General features: G+C 45.7%; 33 non-coding genes across 33 annotated transcripts; 11 read left to right on the forward strand and 22 right to left on the reverse strand.

Annotated features, from left to right (window-relative positions):
• Positions 1-586: 586 nt before the first annotated feature.
• trnas-uga (transfer RNA serine (anticodon UGA)) lies at positions 587-668 on the reverse strand. Its single transcript has one exon. It is a non-coding gene; the product is annotated as a tRNA-Ser (tRNA).
• A 447-nt stretch (positions 669-1,115) lies between these two features.
• trnas-cga (transfer RNA serine (anticodon CGA)) lies at positions 1,116-1,197 on the reverse strand. Its single transcript has one exon. It is a non-coding gene; the product is annotated as a tRNA-Ser (tRNA).
• A 99-nt stretch (positions 1,198-1,296) lies between these two features.
• On the forward strand, positions 1,297-1,369 carry trnav-uac (transfer RNA valine (anticodon UAC)). The gene has a single exon. It is a non-coding gene; the product is annotated as a tRNA-Val (tRNA).
• Positions 1,370-2,130: 761 nt separating this feature from the next.
• trnas-uga (transfer RNA serine (anticodon UGA)) lies at positions 2,131-2,212 on the reverse strand. Its single transcript has one exon. It is a non-coding gene; the product is annotated as a tRNA-Ser (tRNA).
• Positions 2,213-2,659: 447 nt separating this feature from the next.
• On the reverse strand, positions 2,660-2,741 carry trnas-cga (transfer RNA serine (anticodon CGA)). The gene has a single exon. It is a non-coding gene; the product is annotated as a tRNA-Ser (tRNA).
• A 99-nt stretch (positions 2,742-2,840) lies between these two features.
• Positions 2,841-2,913, forward strand: trnav-uac (transfer RNA valine (anticodon UAC)). Its single transcript has one exon. It is a non-coding gene; the product is annotated as a tRNA-Val (tRNA).
• A 752-nt stretch (positions 2,914-3,665) lies between these two features.
• On the reverse strand, positions 3,666-3,747 carry trnas-uga (transfer RNA serine (anticodon UGA)). Its single transcript has one exon. It is a non-coding gene; the product is annotated as a tRNA-Ser (tRNA).
• A 447-nt stretch (positions 3,748-4,194) lies between these two features.
• On the reverse strand, positions 4,195-4,276 carry trnas-cga (transfer RNA serine (anticodon CGA)). The gene has a single exon. It is a non-coding gene; the product is annotated as a tRNA-Ser (tRNA).
• A 99-nt stretch (positions 4,277-4,375) lies between these two features.
• On the forward strand, positions 4,376-4,448 carry trnav-uac (transfer RNA valine (anticodon UAC)). Its single transcript has one exon. It is a non-coding gene; the product is annotated as a tRNA-Val (tRNA).
• A 752-nt stretch (positions 4,449-5,200) lies between these two features.
• On the reverse strand, positions 5,201-5,282 carry trnas-uga (transfer RNA serine (anticodon UGA)). The gene has a single exon. It is a non-coding gene; the product is annotated as a tRNA-Ser (tRNA).
• Positions 5,283-5,729: 447 nt separating this feature from the next.
• trnas-cga (transfer RNA serine (anticodon CGA)) lies at positions 5,730-5,811 on the reverse strand. The gene has a single exon. It is a non-coding gene; the product is annotated as a tRNA-Ser (tRNA).
• A 99-nt stretch (positions 5,812-5,910) lies between these two features.
• trnav-uac (transfer RNA valine (anticodon UAC)) lies at positions 5,911-5,983 on the forward strand. Its single transcript has one exon. It is a non-coding gene; the product is annotated as a tRNA-Val (tRNA).
• A 752-nt stretch (positions 5,984-6,735) lies between these two features.
• trnas-uga (transfer RNA serine (anticodon UGA)) lies at positions 6,736-6,817 on the reverse strand. The gene has a single exon. It is a non-coding gene; the product is annotated as a tRNA-Ser (tRNA).
• Positions 6,818-7,264: 447 nt separating this feature from the next.
• trnas-cga (transfer RNA serine (anticodon CGA)) lies at positions 7,265-7,346 on the reverse strand. The gene has a single exon. It is a non-coding gene; the product is annotated as a tRNA-Ser (tRNA).
• A 99-nt stretch (positions 7,347-7,445) lies between these two features.
• trnav-uac (transfer RNA valine (anticodon UAC)) lies at positions 7,446-7,518 on the forward strand. The gene has a single exon. It is a non-coding gene; the product is annotated as a tRNA-Val (tRNA).
• Positions 7,519-8,121: 603 nt separating this feature from the next.
• On the reverse strand, positions 8,122-8,203 carry trnas-cga (transfer RNA serine (anticodon CGA)). Its single transcript has one exon. It is a non-coding gene; the product is annotated as a tRNA-Ser (tRNA).
• Positions 8,204-8,302: 99 nt separating this feature from the next.
• On the forward strand, positions 8,303-8,375 carry trnav-uac (transfer RNA valine (anticodon UAC)). The gene has a single exon. It is a non-coding gene; the product is annotated as a tRNA-Val (tRNA).
• A 752-nt stretch (positions 8,376-9,127) lies between these two features.
• On the reverse strand, positions 9,128-9,209 carry trnas-uga (transfer RNA serine (anticodon UGA)). Its single transcript has one exon. It is a non-coding gene; the product is annotated as a tRNA-Ser (tRNA).
• A 447-nt stretch (positions 9,210-9,656) lies between these two features.
• Positions 9,657-9,738, reverse strand: trnas-cga (transfer RNA serine (anticodon CGA)). Its single transcript has one exon. It is a non-coding gene; the product is annotated as a tRNA-Ser (tRNA).
• A 99-nt stretch (positions 9,739-9,837) lies between these two features.
• On the forward strand, positions 9,838-9,910 carry trnav-uac (transfer RNA valine (anticodon UAC)). Its single transcript has one exon. It is a non-coding gene; the product is annotated as a tRNA-Val (tRNA).
• Positions 9,911-10,671: 761 nt separating this feature from the next.
• Positions 10,672-10,753, reverse strand: trnas-uga (transfer RNA serine (anticodon UGA)). The gene has a single exon. It is a non-coding gene; the product is annotated as a tRNA-Ser (tRNA).
• Positions 10,754-11,200: 447 nt separating this feature from the next.
• trnas-cga (transfer RNA serine (anticodon CGA)) lies at positions 11,201-11,282 on the reverse strand. The gene has a single exon. It is a non-coding gene; the product is annotated as a tRNA-Ser (tRNA).
• Positions 11,283-11,381: 99 nt separating this feature from the next.
• trnav-uac (transfer RNA valine (anticodon UAC)) lies at positions 11,382-11,454 on the forward strand. Its single transcript has one exon. It is a non-coding gene; the product is annotated as a tRNA-Val (tRNA).
• A 761-nt stretch (positions 11,455-12,215) lies between these two features.
• trnas-uga (transfer RNA serine (anticodon UGA)) lies at positions 12,216-12,297 on the reverse strand. Its single transcript has one exon. It is a non-coding gene; the product is annotated as a tRNA-Ser (tRNA).
• A 447-nt stretch (positions 12,298-12,744) lies between these two features.
• On the reverse strand, positions 12,745-12,826 carry trnas-cga (transfer RNA serine (anticodon CGA)). The gene has a single exon. It is a non-coding gene; the product is annotated as a tRNA-Ser (tRNA).
• Positions 12,827-12,925: 99 nt separating this feature from the next.
• trnav-uac (transfer RNA valine (anticodon UAC)) lies at positions 12,926-12,998 on the forward strand. The gene has a single exon. It is a non-coding gene; the product is annotated as a tRNA-Val (tRNA).
• Positions 12,999-13,758: 760 nt separating this feature from the next.
• Positions 13,759-13,840, reverse strand: trnas-uga (transfer RNA serine (anticodon UGA)). Its single transcript has one exon. It is a non-coding gene; the product is annotated as a tRNA-Ser (tRNA).
• A 447-nt stretch (positions 13,841-14,287) lies between these two features.
• Positions 14,288-14,369, reverse strand: trnas-cga (transfer RNA serine (anticodon CGA)). The gene has a single exon. It is a non-coding gene; the product is annotated as a tRNA-Ser (tRNA).
• A 99-nt stretch (positions 14,370-14,468) lies between these two features.
• On the forward strand, positions 14,469-14,541 carry trnav-uac (transfer RNA valine (anticodon UAC)). Its single transcript has one exon. It is a non-coding gene; the product is annotated as a tRNA-Val (tRNA).
• A 761-nt stretch (positions 14,542-15,302) lies between these two features.
• trnas-uga (transfer RNA serine (anticodon UGA)) lies at positions 15,303-15,384 on the reverse strand. Its single transcript has one exon. It is a non-coding gene; the product is annotated as a tRNA-Ser (tRNA).
• Positions 15,385-15,831: 447 nt separating this feature from the next.
• Positions 15,832-15,913, reverse strand: trnas-cga (transfer RNA serine (anticodon CGA)). Its single transcript has one exon. It is a non-coding gene; the product is annotated as a tRNA-Ser (tRNA).
• A 99-nt stretch (positions 15,914-16,012) lies between these two features.
• Positions 16,013-16,085, forward strand: trnav-uac (transfer RNA valine (anticodon UAC)). The gene has a single exon. It is a non-coding gene; the product is annotated as a tRNA-Val (tRNA).
• A 761-nt stretch (positions 16,086-16,846) lies between these two features.
• trnas-uga (transfer RNA serine (anticodon UGA)) lies at positions 16,847-16,928 on the reverse strand. The gene has a single exon. It is a non-coding gene; the product is annotated as a tRNA-Ser (tRNA).
• Positions 16,929-16,976: the final 48 nt, after the last annotated feature.

The following is a 16,976-nucleotide window of genomic DNA, read 5'->3' on the forward strand; positions in this document are numbered from 1 at the left end:
GCTAAGCTAAGAACTGCCGTCCCAACTGAAATATAACCATACCTCCACAAGCCTAAATTTTGATAGTACTCATCAACAGGTAGTTCAGGCCTGACTGCTATCCCACAACACCTTGCATGTGAATGTGTGGAGGAAAATGGCTGCCTGCTGTGTATTTTTTTGCACCTAAACTCATTTGCTTCTGAATCTTGGATTTCAATCTGAATCAATTGAATCAAAATTGGATTTCCTGTCCAACGCCTTAACCTCACAGCCATCACAGCACATAGGCCTTTGGGCACAAAGGCTTCAAGAAGTCATTACACTTTGAAAGGGAAACAACCATAAAATCTTTCTGCAAAAGTTGTTTTGAGCACCAGCTTCATGGACGTTCCATAGTGTGCCGCTTCTCTTGTCTGCTTTACAAGCAGAAGGTCCTGGCTTCAAGCCCCTGTGGAATCATTCCTTTGCCTGAAAGTCAAAGAAAGCCAGTCCTTGGCTTTTGCTCTTGGAAGCAGCTCACTAATCTGTGTGCCTGCACCTGTTAATTTCCTCAACCCTAAAAAATGGACCATGAGAACCAAAAGAACCAAAAGAACCAAACAAACGCTGCAAGCAGGGTTCGAACCTGCGCGGGGAGACCCCATTGGATTTCAAGTCCAACGCCTTAACCACTCGGCCATCACAGCGCCCGTGTGCGACCGTAGCGCAATGCAAAGAAGTGCTGTCCCAACTGAAACATGACAAAACCTCCACAAGGCTACATTTTCATAGAACTCATCAACAGGTACTTCAAGCCTGACTGCAATCCCACAATACCTTGCATGTGAAAGTGTGGAGGAAAATGGTTGCCTGCTGTGTATTTCTTTGGACCTAAACTCATTTGCTTCTGAATCTTGGATTTCAATGGGAATCAATGGGCCCACTGTTTGTGTTAAAAACCTGCACATCAAGCTTGTTTTTCAGCTCGTGTTTGAGATGAATCAAGTCCAGACTGCTTTAAATGCCGATGCAGTGGATTCAAAGTGTCAACACGCTTGCTCGGAAAGGGAAATCGGTTATTGCAGTGCTCATTGGAAGCTAGCGCATTCTGCTTGTTTCCATAGATTTTGTCGAAAACCCTTAAAGAAGGCTTACGCTGCGAGCAGGGTTCGAACCTGCGCGGGGAAACCCCATTGGATTTCGAGTCCAACGCCTTAACCTCTCGGCCATCACAGCAAGTTGGCTGCCTGCACTTGTTCATTTCCTCACCCCTTGAAAAAGAACCATCACATTAAATCTTTCTGCAAAAGTTGTTGTGAGCACAGTCTTCCTGTGGGTTCCATAGTGTAGCGGTGATCACGTCTGCTTTACACGCAGAAGGTCCTGGGTTCAAACCCCAGTGGAATCATTCTTCTGCCTTAAAGTCAATGATAGCCAGTCCTTGGCTTTTGCTCTTGGCACTTGTCTTTGTGCCTGCACTTCTTCATTTCCTCACCCATTAAAAAGGAACCAAAAGAACCAAAAGAACCAATGCAAAGCGATAACCACTCGGCCATCACAGCTCCCAAGGGTGCCAGGTTAGCGCTAAGCTAAGAACTGCCGTCCCAACTGAAATATAACCATACCTCCACAAGCCTAAATTTTGATAGTACTCATCAACAGGTAGTTCAGGCCTGACTGCTATCCCACAACACCTTGCATGTGAATGTGTGGAGGAAAATGGCTGCCTGCTGTGTATTTTTTTGCACCTAAACTCATTTGCTTCTGAATCTTGGATTTCAATCTGAATCAATTGAATCAAAATTGGATTTCCTGTCCAACGCCTTAACCTCACAGCCATCACAGCACATAGGCCTTTGGGCACAAAGGCTTCAAGAAGTCATTACACTTTGAAAGGGAAACAACCATAAAATCTTTCTGCAAAAGTTGTTTTGAGCACCAGCTTCATGGACGTTCCATAGTGTGCCGCTTCTCTTGTCTGCTTTACAAGCAGAAGGTCCTGGCTTCAAGCCCCTGTGGAATCATTCCTTTGCCTGAAAGTCAAAGAAAGCCAGTCCTTGGCTTTTGCTCTTGGAAGCAGCTCACTAATCTGTGTGCCTGCACCTGTTAATTTCCTCAACCCTAAAAAATGGACCATGAGAACCAAAAGAACCAAAAGAACCAAACAAACGCTGCAAGCAGGGTTCGAACCTGCGCGGGGAGACCCCATTGGATTTCAAGTCCAACGCCTTAACCACTCGGCCATCACAGCGCCCGTGTGCGATCGTAGCGCAATGCAAAGAAGTGCTGTCCCAACTGAAACATGACAAAACCTCCACAAGGCTACATTTTCATAGAACTCATCAACAGGTACTTCAAGCCTGACTGCAATCCCTCAATACCTTGCATGTGAAAGTGTGGAGGAAAATGGTTGCCTGCTGTGTATTTCTTTGGACCTAAACTCATTTGCTTCTGAATCTTGGATTTCAATGGGAATCAATGGGCCCACTGTATGTGTTAAAAACTTGCACATCAAGCTTGTTTTTCAGCTCGTGTTTGAGATGAATCAAGTCCAGACTGCTTTAAATGCCGATGCAGTGGATTCAAAGTGTCAACACGCTTGCTCGGAAAGGGAAATCGGTTATTGCAGTGCTCATTGGAAGCTAGCGCATTCTGCTTGTTTCCATAGATTTTGTCGAAAACCCTTAAAGAAGGCTTACGCTGCGAGGAGGGTTCGAACCTGCGCGGGGAAACCCCATTGGATTTCGAGTCCAACGCCTTAACCTCTCGGCCATCACAGCAGGTTGGCTGCCTGCACTTGTTCATTTCCTCACCCCTTGAAAAAGAACCATCACAATAAATCTTTCTGCAAAAGTTGTTGTGAGCACGCACATCCTGTGGGTTCCATAGTGTAGCGGTTATCACGTCTGCTTTACACGCAGAAGGTCCTGGGTTCAAACCCCAGTGGAATCATTCTTCTGCCTTAAAGTCAATGATAGCCAGTCCTTGGCTTTTGCTCTTGGCACTTGTCTTTGTGCCTGCACTTCTTCATTTCCTCACCCATTAAAAAGGAACCAAAAGAACCAAAAGAACCAATGCAAAGCGATAACCACTCGGCCATCACAGCTCCCAAGGGTGCCAGGTTAGCGCTAAGCTAAGAACTGCCGTCCCAACTGAAATATAACCATACCTCCACAAGCCTAAATTTTGATAGTACTCATCAACAGGTAGTTCAGGCCTGACTGCTATCCCACAATACCTTGCATGTGAATGTGTGGAGGAAAATGGCTGCCTGCTGTGTATTTTTTTGCACCTAAACTCATTTGCTTCTGAATCTTGGATTTCAATCTGAATCAATTGAATCAAAATTGGATTTCCTGTCCAACGCCTTAACCTCACAGCCATCACAGCACATAGGCCTTTGGGCACAAAGGCTTCAAGAAGTCATTACACTTTGAAAGGGAAACAACCATAAAATCTTTCTGCAAAAGTTGTTGTGAGCACCAGCTTCATGGACGTTCCATAGTGTGCCGCTTCTCATGTCTGCTTTACAAGCAGAAGGTCCTGGCTTCAAGCCCCTGTGGAATCATTCCTTTGCCTGAAAGTCAAAGAAAGCCAGTCCTTGGCTTTTGCTCTTGGAAGCAGCTCACTAATCTGTGTGCCTGCACCTGTTAATTTCCTCAACCCTAAAAAATGGACCATGAGAAGCAAAAGAACCAAACAAACGCTGCAAGCAGGGTTCGAACCTGCGCGGGGAGACCCCATTGGATTTCAAGTCCAACGCCTTAACCACTCGGCCATCACAGCGCCCGTGTGTGATTGTAGCGCAATGTAAAGAAGTGCTGTCCCAACTGAAACATGACAAAACCTCCACAAGGCTACATTTTCATAGAACTCATCAACAGGTACTTCAAGCCTGACTGCAATCCCACAATACCTTGCATGTGAAAGTGTGGAGGAAAATGGTTGCCTGCTGTGTATTTCTTTGGACCTAAACTCATTTGCTTCTGAATCTTGGATTTCAATGGGAATCAATGGGCCCACTGTATGTGTTAAAAACCTGCACATCAAGCTTGTTTTTCAGCTCGTGTTTGAGATGAATCAAGTCCAGACTGCTTTAAATGCCGATGCAGTGGATTCAAAGTGTCGACACGCTTGCTCGGAAAGGGAAATCGGTTATTGCAGTGCTCATTGGAAGCTAGTGCATTCTGCTTGTTTCCATAGGTTTTGTCGAAAACCCTTAAAGAAGGCTTACGCTGCGAGCAGGGTTCGAACCTGCGCGGGGAAACCCCATTGGATTTCGAGTCCAACGCCTTAACCTCTCGGCCATCACAGCAGGTTGGCTGCTTGCACTTGTTCATTTCCTCACCCCTTGAAAAAGAACCATCACATTAAATCTTTCTGCAAAAGTTGTTGTGAGCACACACATCCTGTGGGTTCCATAGTGTAGCGGTTATCACGTCTGCTTTACACGCAGAAGGTCCTGGGTTCATACCACAGTGGAATCATTCTTCTGCCTTAAAGTCAATGATAGCCAGTCCTTGGCTTTTGCTCTTGGCACTTGTCTTTGTGCCTGCACTTCTTCATTTCCTCACCCATTAAAAAGGAACCAAAAGAACCAAAAGAACCAATGCAAAGCGATAACCACTCGGCCATCACAGCTCCCAAGGGTGCCAGGTTAGCGCTAAGCTAAGAACTGCCGTCCCAACTGAAATATAACCATACCTCCACAAGCCTAAATTTTGATAGTACTCATCAACAGGTAGTTCAGGCCTGACTGCTATCCCACAATACCTTGCATGTGAATGTGTGGAGGAAAATGGCTGCCTGCTGTGAATTTTTTTGCACCTAAACTCATTTGCTTCTGAATCTTGGATTTCAATCTGAATCAATTGAATCAAAATTGGATTTCCTGTCCAACGCCTTAACCTCACAGCCATCACAGCACATAGGCCTTTGGGCACAAAGGCTTCAAGAAGTCATTACACTTTGAAAGGGAAACAACCATAAAATCTTTCTGCAAAAGTTGTTGTGAGCACCAGCTTCATGGACGTTCCATAGTGTGCCGCTTCTCATGTCTGTTTTACAAGCAGAAGGTCCTGGCTTCAAGCCCCTGTGGAATCATTCCTTTGCCTGAAAGTCAAAGAAAGCCAGTCCTTGGCTTTTGCTCTTGGAAGCAGCTCACTAATCTGTGTGCCTGCACCTGTTAATTTCCTCAACCCTAAAAAATGGACCATGAGAACCAAAAGAACCAAACAAACGCTGCAAGCAGGGTTCGAACCTGCGCGGGGAGACCCCATTGGATTTCAAGTCCAACGCCTTAACCACTCGGCCATCACAGCGCCCGTGTGCGATTGTAGCGCAATGTAAAGAAGTGCTGTCCCAACTGAAACATGACAAAACCTCCACAAGGCTACATTTTCATAGAACTCATCAACAGGTACTTCAAGCCTGACTGCAATCCCACAATACCTTGCATGTGAAAGTGTGGAGGAAAATGGTTGCCTGCTGTGTATTTCTTTGGACCTAAACTCATTTGCTTCTGAATCTTGGATTTCAATGGGAATCAATGGGCCCACTGTATGTGTTAAAAACCTGCACATCAAGCTTGTTTTTCAGCTCGTGTTTGAGATGAATCAAGTCCAGACTGCTTTAAATGCCGATGCAGTGGATTCAAAGTGTCGACACGCTTGCTCGGAAAGGGAAATCGGTTATTGCAGTGCTCATTGGAAGCTAGTGCATTCTGCTTGTTTCCATAGGTTTTGTCGAAAACCCTTAAAGAAGGCTTACGCTGCGAGCAGGGTTCGAACCTGCGCGGGGAAACCCCATTGGATTTCGAGTCCAACGCCTTAACCTCTCGGCCATCACAGCAGGTTGGCTGCCTGCACTTGTTCATTTCCTCACCCCTTGAAAAAGAACCATCACATTAAATCTTTCTGCAAAAGTTGTTGTGAGCACACACAACCTGTGGGTTCCATAGTGTAGCGGTTATCACGTCTGCTTTACACGCAGAAGGTCCTGGGTTCATACCACAGTGGAATCATTCTTCTGCCTTAAAGTCAATGATAGCCAGTCCTTGGCTTTTGCTCTTGGCACTTGTCTTTGTGCCTGCACTTCTTCATTTCCTCACCCATTAAAAAGGAATCAAAAGAACCAAAAGAACCAATGCAAAGCGATAACCGCTCGGCCATCACAGCTCCCAAGGGTGCCAGGTTAGCGCTAAGCTAAGAACTGCCGTCCCAACTGAAATATAACCATACCTCCACAAGCCTAAATTTTGATAGTACTCATCAACAGGTAGTTCAGGCCTGACTGCTTTCCCACAATACCTTGCATGTGAATGTGTGGAGGAAAATGGCTGCCTGCTGTGAATTTTTTTGCACCTAAACTCATTTGCTTCTGAATCTTGGATTTCAATCTGAATCAATTGAATCAAAATTGGATTTCCTGTCCAACGCCTTAACCTCACAGCCATCACAGCACATAGGCCTTTGGGCACAAAGGCTTCAAGAAGTCATTACACTTTGAAAGGGAAACAACCATAAAATCTTTCTGCAAAAGTTGTTGTGAGCACCAGCTTCATGGACGTTCCATAGTGTGCCGCTTCTCATGTCTGCTTTACAAGCAGAAGGTCCTGGCTTCAAGCCCCTGTGGAATCATTCCTTTGCCTGAAAGTCAAAGAAAGCCAGTCCTTGGCTTTTGCTCTTGGAAGCAGCTCACTAATCTGTGTGCCTGCACCTGTTAATTTCCTCAACCCTAAAAAATGGACCATGAGAACCAAAAGAACCAAACAAACGCTGCAAGCAGGGTTCGAACCTGCGCGGGGAGACCCCATTGGATTTCAAGTCCAACGCCTTAACCACTCGGCCATCACAGCGCCCGTGTGTGATTGTAGCGCAATGTAAAGAAGTGCTGTCCCAACTGAAACATGACAAAACCTCCACAAGGCTACATTTTCATAGAACTCATCAACAGGTACTTCAAGCCTGACTGCAATCCCACAATACCTTGCATGTGAAAGTGTGGAGGAAAATGGTTGCCTGCTGTGTATTTCTTTGGACCTAAACTCATTTGCTTCTGAATCTTGGATTTCAATGGGAATCAATGGGCCCACTGTATGTGTTAAAAACCTGCACATCAAGCTTGTTTTTCAGCTCGTGTTTGAGATGAATCAAGTCCAGACTGCTTTAAATGCCGATGCAGTGGATTCAAAGTGTCGACACGCTTGCTCGGAAAGGGAAATCGGTTATTGCAGTGCTCATTGGAAGCTAGTGCATTCTGCTTGTTTCCATAGGTTTTGTCGAAAACCCTTAAAGAAGGCTTACGCTGCGAGCAGGGTTCGAACCTGCGCGGGGAAACCCCATTGGATTTCGAGTCCAACGCCTTAACCTCTCGGCCATCACAGCAGGTTGGCTGCCTGCACTTGTTCATTTCCTCACCCCTTGAAAAAGAACCATCACATTAAATCTTTCTGCAAAAGTTGTTGTGAGCACACACAACCTGTGGGTTCCATAGTGTAGCGGTTATCACGTCTGCTTTACACGCAGAAGGTCCTGGGTTCAAACCCCAGTGGAATCATTCTTCTGCCTTAAAGTCAATGATAGCCAGTCCTTGGCTTTTGCTCTTGGCACTTGTCTTTGTGCCTGCACTTCTTCATTTCCTCACCCATTAAAAAGGAACCAAAAGAACCAAAAGAACCAATGCAAAGCGATAACCACTCGGCCATCACAGCTCCCAAGGGTGCCAGGTTAGCGCTAAGCTAAGAACTGCCGTCCCAACTGAAATATAACCATACCTCCACAAGCCTAAATTTTGATAGTACTCATCAACAGGTAGTTCAGGCCTGACTGCTATCCCACAATACCTTGCATGTGAAAGTGTGGAGGAAAATGGTTGCCTGCTGTGTATTTCTTTGGACCTAAACTCATTTGCTTCTGAATCTTGGATTTCAATGGGAATCAATGGGCCCACTGTATGTGTTAAAAACCTGCACATCAATCTTGTTTTTCAGCTCGTGTTTGAGATGAATCAAGTCCAGACTGCTTTAAATGCCGATGCAGTGGATTCAAAGTGTCAACACGCTTGCTCGGAAAGGGAAATCGGTTATTGCAGTGCTCATTGGAAGCTAGTGCATTCTGCTTGTTTCCATAGATTTTGTCGAAAACCCTTAAAGAAGGCTTACGCTGCGAGCAGGGTTCGAACCTGCGTGGGGAAACCCCATTGGATTTCGAGTCCAACGCCTTAACCTCTCGGCCATCACAGCAGGTTGGCTGCCTGCACTTGTTCATTTCCTCACCCCTTGAAAAAGAACCATCACATTAAATCTTTCTGCAAAAGTTGTTGTGAGCACACACATCCTGTGGGTTCCATAGTGTAGCGGTTATCACGTGTGCTTTACACGCAGAAGGTCCTGGGTTCAAACCCCAGTGGAATCATTCTTCTGCCTTAAAGTCAATGATAGCGAGTCCTTGGCTTTTGCTCTTGGCACTTGTCTTTGTGCCTGCACTTCTTCATTTCCTCACCCATTAAAAAGGAACCAAAAGAACCAAAAGAACCAATGCAAAGCGATAACCACTCGGCCATCACAGCTCCCAAGGGTGCCAGGTTAGCGCTAAGCTAACAACTGCCGTCCCAACTGAAATATAACCATACCTCCACAAGCCTAAATTTTGATAGTACTCATCAACAGGTAGTTCAGGCCTGACTGCTATCCCACAATACCTTGCATGTGAATGTGTGGAGGGAAATGGCTGCCTGCTGTGTATTTTTTTGCACCTAAACTCATTTGCTTCTGAATCTTGGATTTCAATCTGAATCAATTGAATCAAAATTGGATTTCCTGTCCAACGCCTTAACCTCACAGCCATCACAGCACATAGGCCTTTGGGCACAAAGGCTTCAAGAAGTCATTACACTTTGAAAGGGAAACAACCATAAAATCTTTCTGCAAAAGTTGTTGTGAGCACCAGTTTCATGGAGGTTCCATAGTGTGCCGCTTCCCATGTCTGCTTTACAAGCAGAAGGTCCTGGCTTCAAGCCCCTGTGGAATCAATCCTTTGCCTGAAAGTCAAAGAAAGCCAGTCCTTGGCTTTTGCTCTTGGAAGCAGCTCACTAATCTGTGTGCCTGCACCTGTTAATTTCCTCAACCCTAAAAAATGGACCATGAGAACCAAAAGAACCAAACAAACGCTGCAAGAACGGTTCGAACCTGCGCGGGGAGACCCCATTGGATTTCAAGTCCAACGCCTTAACCACTCGGCCATCACAGCGCCCGGGTGCGATCGTAGCGCAATGTAAAGAAGTGCTGTCCCAACTGAAACATGACAATACCTCCACAAGGCTACATTTTCATAGAACTCATCAACAGGTACTTCAAGCCTGACTGCAATCCCACAATACCTTGCATGTGAAAGTGTGGAGGAAAATGGTTGCCTGCTGTGTATTTCTTTGGACCTAAACTCATTTGCTTCTGAATCTTGGATTTCAATGGGAATCAATGGGCCCACTGTATGTGTTAAAAACCTGCACATCAAGCTTGTTTTTCAGCTCGTGTTTGAGATGAATCAAGTCCAGACTGCTTTAAATGCCGATGCAGTGGATTCAAAGTGTCAACACGCGTGCTCGGAAAGGGAAATCGGTTGTTGCAGTGCTCATTGGAAGCTAGTGCATTCTGCTTGTTTCCATAGATTTTGTCGAAAACCCTTAAAGAAGGCTTACGCTGCGAGCAGGGTTCGAACCTGCGCGGAGAAACCCCATTGGATTTCGAGTCCAACGCCTTAACCTCTCGGCCATCACAGCAGGTTGGCTCCCTTCACTTGTTCATTTCCTCACCCCTTGAAAAAGAACCATCACATTAAATCTTTCTGTAAAAGTTGTTGTGAGCACACACATCCTGTGGGTTCCATAGTGTAGCGGTTATCACGTCTGCTTTACACGCAGAAGGTCCTGGGTTCAAACCCCAGTGGAATCATTCTTCTGCCTTAAAGTCAATGATAGCCAGTCCTTGGCTTTTGCTCTTGGCACTTGTCTTTGTGCCTGCACTTCTTCATTTCCTCACCCATTAAAAAGGAACCAAAAGAACCAATGCAAAGCGATAACCACTCGGCCATCACAGCTCCCAAGGGTGCCAGGTTAGCGCTAAGCTAAGAACTGCCGTCCCAACTGAAATATAACCATACCTCCACAAGCCTAAATTTTGATAGTACTCATCAACAGGTAGTTCAGGCCTGACTGCTATCCCACAATACCTTGCATGTGAATGTGTGGAGGAAAATGGCTGCCTGCTGTGTATTTTTTTGCACCTAAACTCGTTTGCTTCTGAATCTTGGATTTCAATCTGAATCAATTGAATCAGAATTGGATTTCCTGTCCAACGCCTTAACCTCACAGCCATCACAGCACATAGGCCTTTGGGCACAAAGGCTTCAAGAAGTCATTACACTTTGAAAGGGAAACAACCATAAAATCTTTCTGCAAAAGTTGTTGTGAGCACCAGCTTCATGGACGTTCCATAGTGTGCCGCTTCTCATGTCTGCTTTACAAGCAGAAGGTCCTGGCTTCAAGCCCCTGTGGAATCATTCCTTTGCCTGAAAGTCAAAGAAAGCCAGTCCTTGGCTTTTGCTCTTGGAAGCAGCTCACTAATCTGTGTGCCTGCACCTGTTAATTTCCTCAACCCTAAAAAATGGACCATGAGAACCAAAAGAACCAAAAGAACCAAAAGAACCAAACAAAAGCTGCAAGCAGGGTTCGAACCTGCGCGGGGAGAACCCATTGGATTTCAAGTCCAACGCCTTAACCACTCGGCCATCACAGCGCCCGGGTGTGATGGTAGCGCAATGCAAAGAAGTGCTGTCCCAACTGAAACATGACAAAACCTCCACAAGGCTACATTTTCATAGAACTCATCAACAGGTACTTCAAGCCTGACTGCAATCCCACAATACCTTGCATGTGAAAGTGTGGAGGAAAATGGTGTCCTGCTGTGTATTTCCTTGGACCTAAACTCATTTGCTTCTGAGTCTTGGATTTCAATGGGAATCAATGGGCCCACTGTATGTGTTAAAAACCTGCACATCAAGCTTGTTTTTAAGCTCGTGTTTGAGATGAATCAAGTCCAGACTGCTTTAAATGCCGATGCAGTGGATTCAAAGTGTCAACACGCTTGCTCGGAAAGGGAAATCGGTTATTGCAGTGCTCATTGGAAGCTAGTGCATTCTGCTTGTTTCCATAGATTTTGTCGAAAACCCTTAAAGAAGGCTTACGCTGCGAGCAGGGTTCGAACCTGCGCGGGGAAACCCCATGGGATTTCGAGTCCAACGCCTTAACCTCTCGGCCATCACAGCAGGTTGGCTGTCTGCACTTGTTCATTTCCTCACCCCTTGAAAAAGAACCATCACATTAAATCTTTCTGCAAAAGTTGTTGTGAGCAAATACATCCTGTGGGTTCCATAGTGTAGCGGTTATCACGTCTGCTTTACACGCAGAAGGTCCTGGGTTCAAACCCCAGTGGAATCATTCTTCTGCCTTAAAGTCAATGATAGCCAGTCCTTGGCTTTTGCTCTTGGCACTTGTCTTTGTGCCTGCACTTCTTCATTTCCTCACCCATTAAAAAGGAACCAAAAGAACCAAAAGAACCAATGCAAAGCGATAACCACTCGGCCATCACAGCTCCCAAGGGTGCCAGGTTAGCGCTAAGCTAAGAACTGCCGTCCCAACTGAAATATAACCATACCTCCACAAGCCTAAATTTTGATAGTACTCATCAACAGGTAGTTCAGGCCTGACTGCTATCCCACAATACCTTGCATGTGAATGTGTGGAGGAAAATGGCTGCCTGCTGTGTATTTTTTTGCACCTAAACTCATTTGCTTCTGAATCTTGGATTTCAATCTGAATCAATTGAATCAGAATTGGATTTCCTGTCCAATGCCTTAACCTCACAGCCATCACAGCACATAGGCCTTTGGGCACAAAGGCTTCAAGAAGTCATTACACTTTGAAAGGGAAACAACCATAAAATCTTTCTGCAAAAGTTGTTGTGAGCACCAGCTTCATGGACGTTCCATAGTGTGCCGCTTCTCATGTCTGCTTTACAAGCAGAAGGTCCTGGCTTCAAGCCCCTGTGGAATCATTCCTTTGCCTGAAAGTCAAAGAAAGCCAGTCCTTGGCTTTTGCTCTTGGAAGCAGCTCACTAATCTGTGTGCCTGCACCTGTTAATTTCCTCAACCCTAAAAAATGGACCATGAGAACCAAAAGAACCAAAAGAACCAAAGAAACGCTGCAAGCAGGGTTCGAACCTGCGCGGGGAGACCCCATTGGATTTCAAGTCCAACGCCTTAACCACTCGGCCATCGCAGCACGCGTGTACTGACTTAGCGCAATGCAAAGAAGTGCTGTCCCAACTGAAACATGACAAAACCTCCACAAGGCTACATTTTCATAGAACTCATCAACAGGTACTTCAAGCCTGACTGCAATCCCACAATACCTTGCATGTGAAAGTGTGGAGGAAAATGGTTGCCTGCTGTGTATTTCTTTGGACCTAAACTCATTTGCTTCTGAATCTTGGATTTCAATGGGAATCAATGGGCCCACTGTATGTGTTAAAAACCTGCACATCAAGCTTGTTTTTAAGCTCGTGTTTGAGATGAATCAAGTCCAGACTGCTTTAAATGCCGATGCAGTGGATTCAAAGTGTCAACACGCTTGCTCGGAAAGGGAAATCGGTTATTGCAGTGCTCATTGGAAGCTAGTGCATTCTGCTTGTTTCCATAGATTTTGTCGAAAACCCTTAAAGAAGGCTTACGCTGCGAGCAGGGTTCGAACCTGCGCGGGGAAACCCCATTGGATTTCGAGTCCAACGCCTTAACCTCTCGGCCATCACAGCAGGTTGGCTGTCTGCACTTGTTCATTTCCTCACCCCTTGAAAAAGAACCATCACATTAAATCTTTCTGCAAAAGTTGTTGTGAGCACATACATCCTGTGGGTTCCATAGTGTAGCGGTTATCACGTCTGCTTTACACGCAGAAGGTCCTGGGTTCAAACCCCAGTGGAATCATTCTTCTGCCTTAAAGTCAATGATAGCCAGTCCTTGGCTTTTGCTCTTGGCACTTGTCTTTGTGCCTGCACTTCTTCATTTCCTCACCCATTAAAAAGGAACCAAAAGAACCAAAAGAACCAATGCAAAGCGATAACCACTCGGCCATCACAGCTCCCAAGGGTGCCAGGTTAGCGCTAAGCTAAGAACTGCCGTCCCAACTGAAATATAACCATACCTCCACAAGCCTAAATTTTGATAGTACTCATCAACAGGTAGTTCAGGCCTGACTGCTATCCCACAATACCTTGCATGTGAATGTGTGGAGGAAAATGGCTGCCTGCTGTGTATTTTTTTGCACCTAAACTCATTTGCTTCTGAATCTTGGATTTCAATCTGAATCAATTGAATCAGAATTGGATTTCCTGTCCAACGCCTTAACCTCACAGCCATCACAGCACATAGGCCTTGGGCACAAAGGCTTCAAGAAGTCATTACACTTTGAAAGGGAAACAACCATAAAATCTTTCTGCAAAAGTTGTTGTGAGCACCAGCTTCATGGACGTTCCATAGTGTGCCGCTTCTCATGTCTGCTTTACAAGCAGAAGGTCCTGGCTTCAAGCCCCTGTGGAATCATTCCTTTGCCTGAAAGTCAAAGAAAGCCAGTCCTTGGCTTTTGCTCTTGGAAGCAGCTCACTAATCTGTGTGCCTGCACCTGTTAATTTCCTCAACCCTAAAAAATGGACCATGAGAACCAAAAGAACCAAAAGAACCAAACAAACGCTGCAAGCAGGGTTCGAACCTGCGCGGGGAGAACCCATTGGATTTCAAGTCCAACGCCTTAACCACTCGGCCATCACAGCGCCCGTGTGTGATGGTAGCGCAATGCAAAGAAGTGCTGTCCCAACTGAAACATGACAAAACCTCCACAAGGCTACATTTTCATAGAACTCATCAACAGGTACTTCAAGCCTGACTGCAATCCCACAATACCTTGCATGTGAAAGTGTGGAGGAAAATGGTTGCCTGCTGTGTATTTCCTTGGACCTAAACTCATTTGCTTCTGAGTCTTGGATTTCAATGGGAATCAATGGGCCCACTGTATGTGTTAAAAACCTGCACATCAAGCTTGTTTTTAAGCTCGTGTTTGAGATGAATCAAGTCCAGACTGCTTTAAATGCCGATGCAGTGGATTCAAAGTGTCAACACGCTTGCTCGGAAAGGGAAATCGGTTATTGCAGTGCTCATTGGAAGCTAGTGCATTCTGCTTGTTTCCATAGATTTTGTCGAAAACCCTTAAAGAAGGCTTACGCTGCGAGCAGGGTTCGAACCTGCGCGGGGAAACCCCATTGGATTTCGAGTCCAACGCCTTAACCTCTCGGCCATCACAGCAGGTTGGCTGTCTGCACTTGTTCATTTCCTCACCCCTTGAAAAAGAACCATCACATTAAATCTTTCTGCAAAAGTTGTTGTGAGCACACACATCCTGTGGGTTCCATAGTGTAGCGGTTATCACGTCTGCTTTACACGCAGAAGGTCCTGGGTTCAAACCCCAGTGGAATCATTCTTCTGCCTTAAAGTCAATGATAGCCAGTCCTTGGCTTTTGCTCTTGGCACTTGTCTTTGTGCCTGCACTTCTTCATTTCCTCACCCATTAAAAAGGAACCAAAAGAACCAAAAGAACCAATGCAAAGCGATAACCACTCGGCCATCACAGCTCCCAAGGGTGCCAGGTTAGCGCTAAGCTAAGAACTGCCGTCCCAACTGAAATATAACCATACCTCCACAAGCCTAAATTTTGATAGTACTCATCAACAGGTAGTTCAGGCCTGACTGCTATCCCACAATACCTTGCATGTGAATGTGTGGAGGAAAATGGCTGCCTGCTGTGTATTTTTTTGCACCTAAACTCATTTGCTTCTGAATCTTGGATTTCAATCTGAATCAATTGAATCAGAATTGGATTTCCTGTCCAACGCCTTAACCTCACAGCCATCACAGCACATAGGCCTTTGGGCACAAAGGCTTCAAGAAGTCATTACACTTTGAAAGGGAAACAACCATAAAATCTTTCTGCAAAAGTTGTTGTGAGCACCAGCTTCATGGACGTTCCATAGTGTGCCGCTTCTCATGTCTGCTTTACAAGCAGAAGGTCCTGGCTTCAAGCCCCTGTGGAATCATTCCTTTGCCTGAAAGTCAAAGAAAGCCAGTCCTTGGCTTTTGCTCTTGGAAGCAGCTCACTAATCTGTGTGCCTGCACCTGTTAATTTCCTCAACCCTAAAAAATGGACCATGAGAACCAAAAGAACCAAAAGAACCAAAGAAACGCTGCAAGCAGGGTTCGAACCTGCGCGGGGAGACCCCATTGGATTTCAAGTCCAACGCCTTAACCACTCGGCCATCGCAGCACGCGTGTACTGACTTAGCGCAATGCAAAGAAGTGCTGTCCCAACTGAAACATGACAAAACCTCCACAAGGCTACATTTTCATAGAACTCATCAACAGGTACTTCAAGCCTGACTGCAATCCCACAATACCTTGCATGTGAAAGTGTGGAGGAAAATGGTTGCCTGCTGTGTATTTCTTTGGACCTAAACTCATTTGCTTCTGAATCTTGGATTTCAATGGGAATCAATGGGCCCACTGTATGTGTTAAAAACCTGCACATCAAGCTTGTTTTTAAGCTCGTGTTTGAGATGAATCAAGTCCAGACTGCTTTAAATGCCGATGCAGTGGATTCAAAGTGTCAACACGCTTGCTCGGAAAGGGAAATCGGTTATTGCAGTGCTCATTGGAAGCTAGTGCATTCTGCTTGTTTCCATAGATTTTGTCGAAAACCCTTAAAGAAGGCTTACGCTGCGAGCAGGGTTCGAACCTGCGCGGGGAAACCCCATTGGATTTCGAGTCCAACGCCTTAACCTCTCGGCCATCACAGCAGGTTGGCTGCCTGCACTTGTTCATTTCCTCACCCCTTGAAAAAGAACCATCACATTAAATCTTTCTGCAAAAGTTGTTGTGAGCACACACATCCTGTGGGTTCCATAGTGTAGCGGTTATCACGTCTGCTTTACAAGCAGAAGGTCCTGGGTTCAAACCCCAGTGGAATCATTCTTCTGCCTTAAAGTCAATGATAGCCAGTCCTCGGCTTTTGCTCTTGGCACTTGTCTTTGTGCCTGCACTTCTTCATTTCCTCACCCATTAAAAAGGAACCAAAAGAACCAAAAGAACCAATGCAAAGCGATAACCACTCGGCCATCACAGCTCCCAAGGGTGCCAGGTTAGCGCTAAGCTAAGAACTGCCGTCCCAACTGAAATATAACCATACCTCCACAAGCCTAAATTTTGATAGTACTCATCAACAGGTAGTTCAGGCCTGACTGCTATCCCACAATACCTTGCATGTGAATGTGTGGAGGAAAATGGCTGCCTGCTGTGTATTTTTTTGCACCTAAACTCATTTGCTTCTGAATCTTGGATTTCAATCTGAATCAATTGAATCAGAATTGGATTTCCTGTCCAACGCCTTAACCTCACAGCCATCACAGCACATAGGCCTTTGGGCACAAAGGCTTCAAGAAGTCATTACACTTTGAAAGGGAAACAACCATAAAATCTTTCTGCAAAAGTTGTTGTGAGCACCAGCTTCATGGACGTTCCATAGTGTGCCGCTTCTCATGTCTGCTTTACAAGCAGAAGGTCCTGGCTTCAAGCCCCTGTGGAATCATTCCTTTGCCTGAAAGTCAAAGAAAGCCAGTCCTTGGCTTTTGCTCTTGGAAGCAGCTCACTAATCTGTGTGCCTGCACCTGTTAATTTCCTCAACCCTAAAAAATGGACCATGAGAACCAAAAGAACCAAAAGAACCAAAGAAACGCTGCAAGCAGGGTTCGAACCTGCGCGGGGAGACCCCATTGGATTTCAAGTCCAACGCCTTAACCACTCGGCCATCGCAGGACGCGTGTACTGACTTAGCGCAATGCAAAGAAGTGCTGTCCCAACTGA

Source organism: Conger conger, chromosome 7 (genome assembly GCF_963514075.1).
Source record: "Conger conger chromosome 7, fConCon1.1, whole genome shotgun sequence".
Lineage (NCBI taxonomy): Eukaryota > Metazoa > Chordata > Actinopteri > Anguilliformes > Congridae > Conger > Conger conger.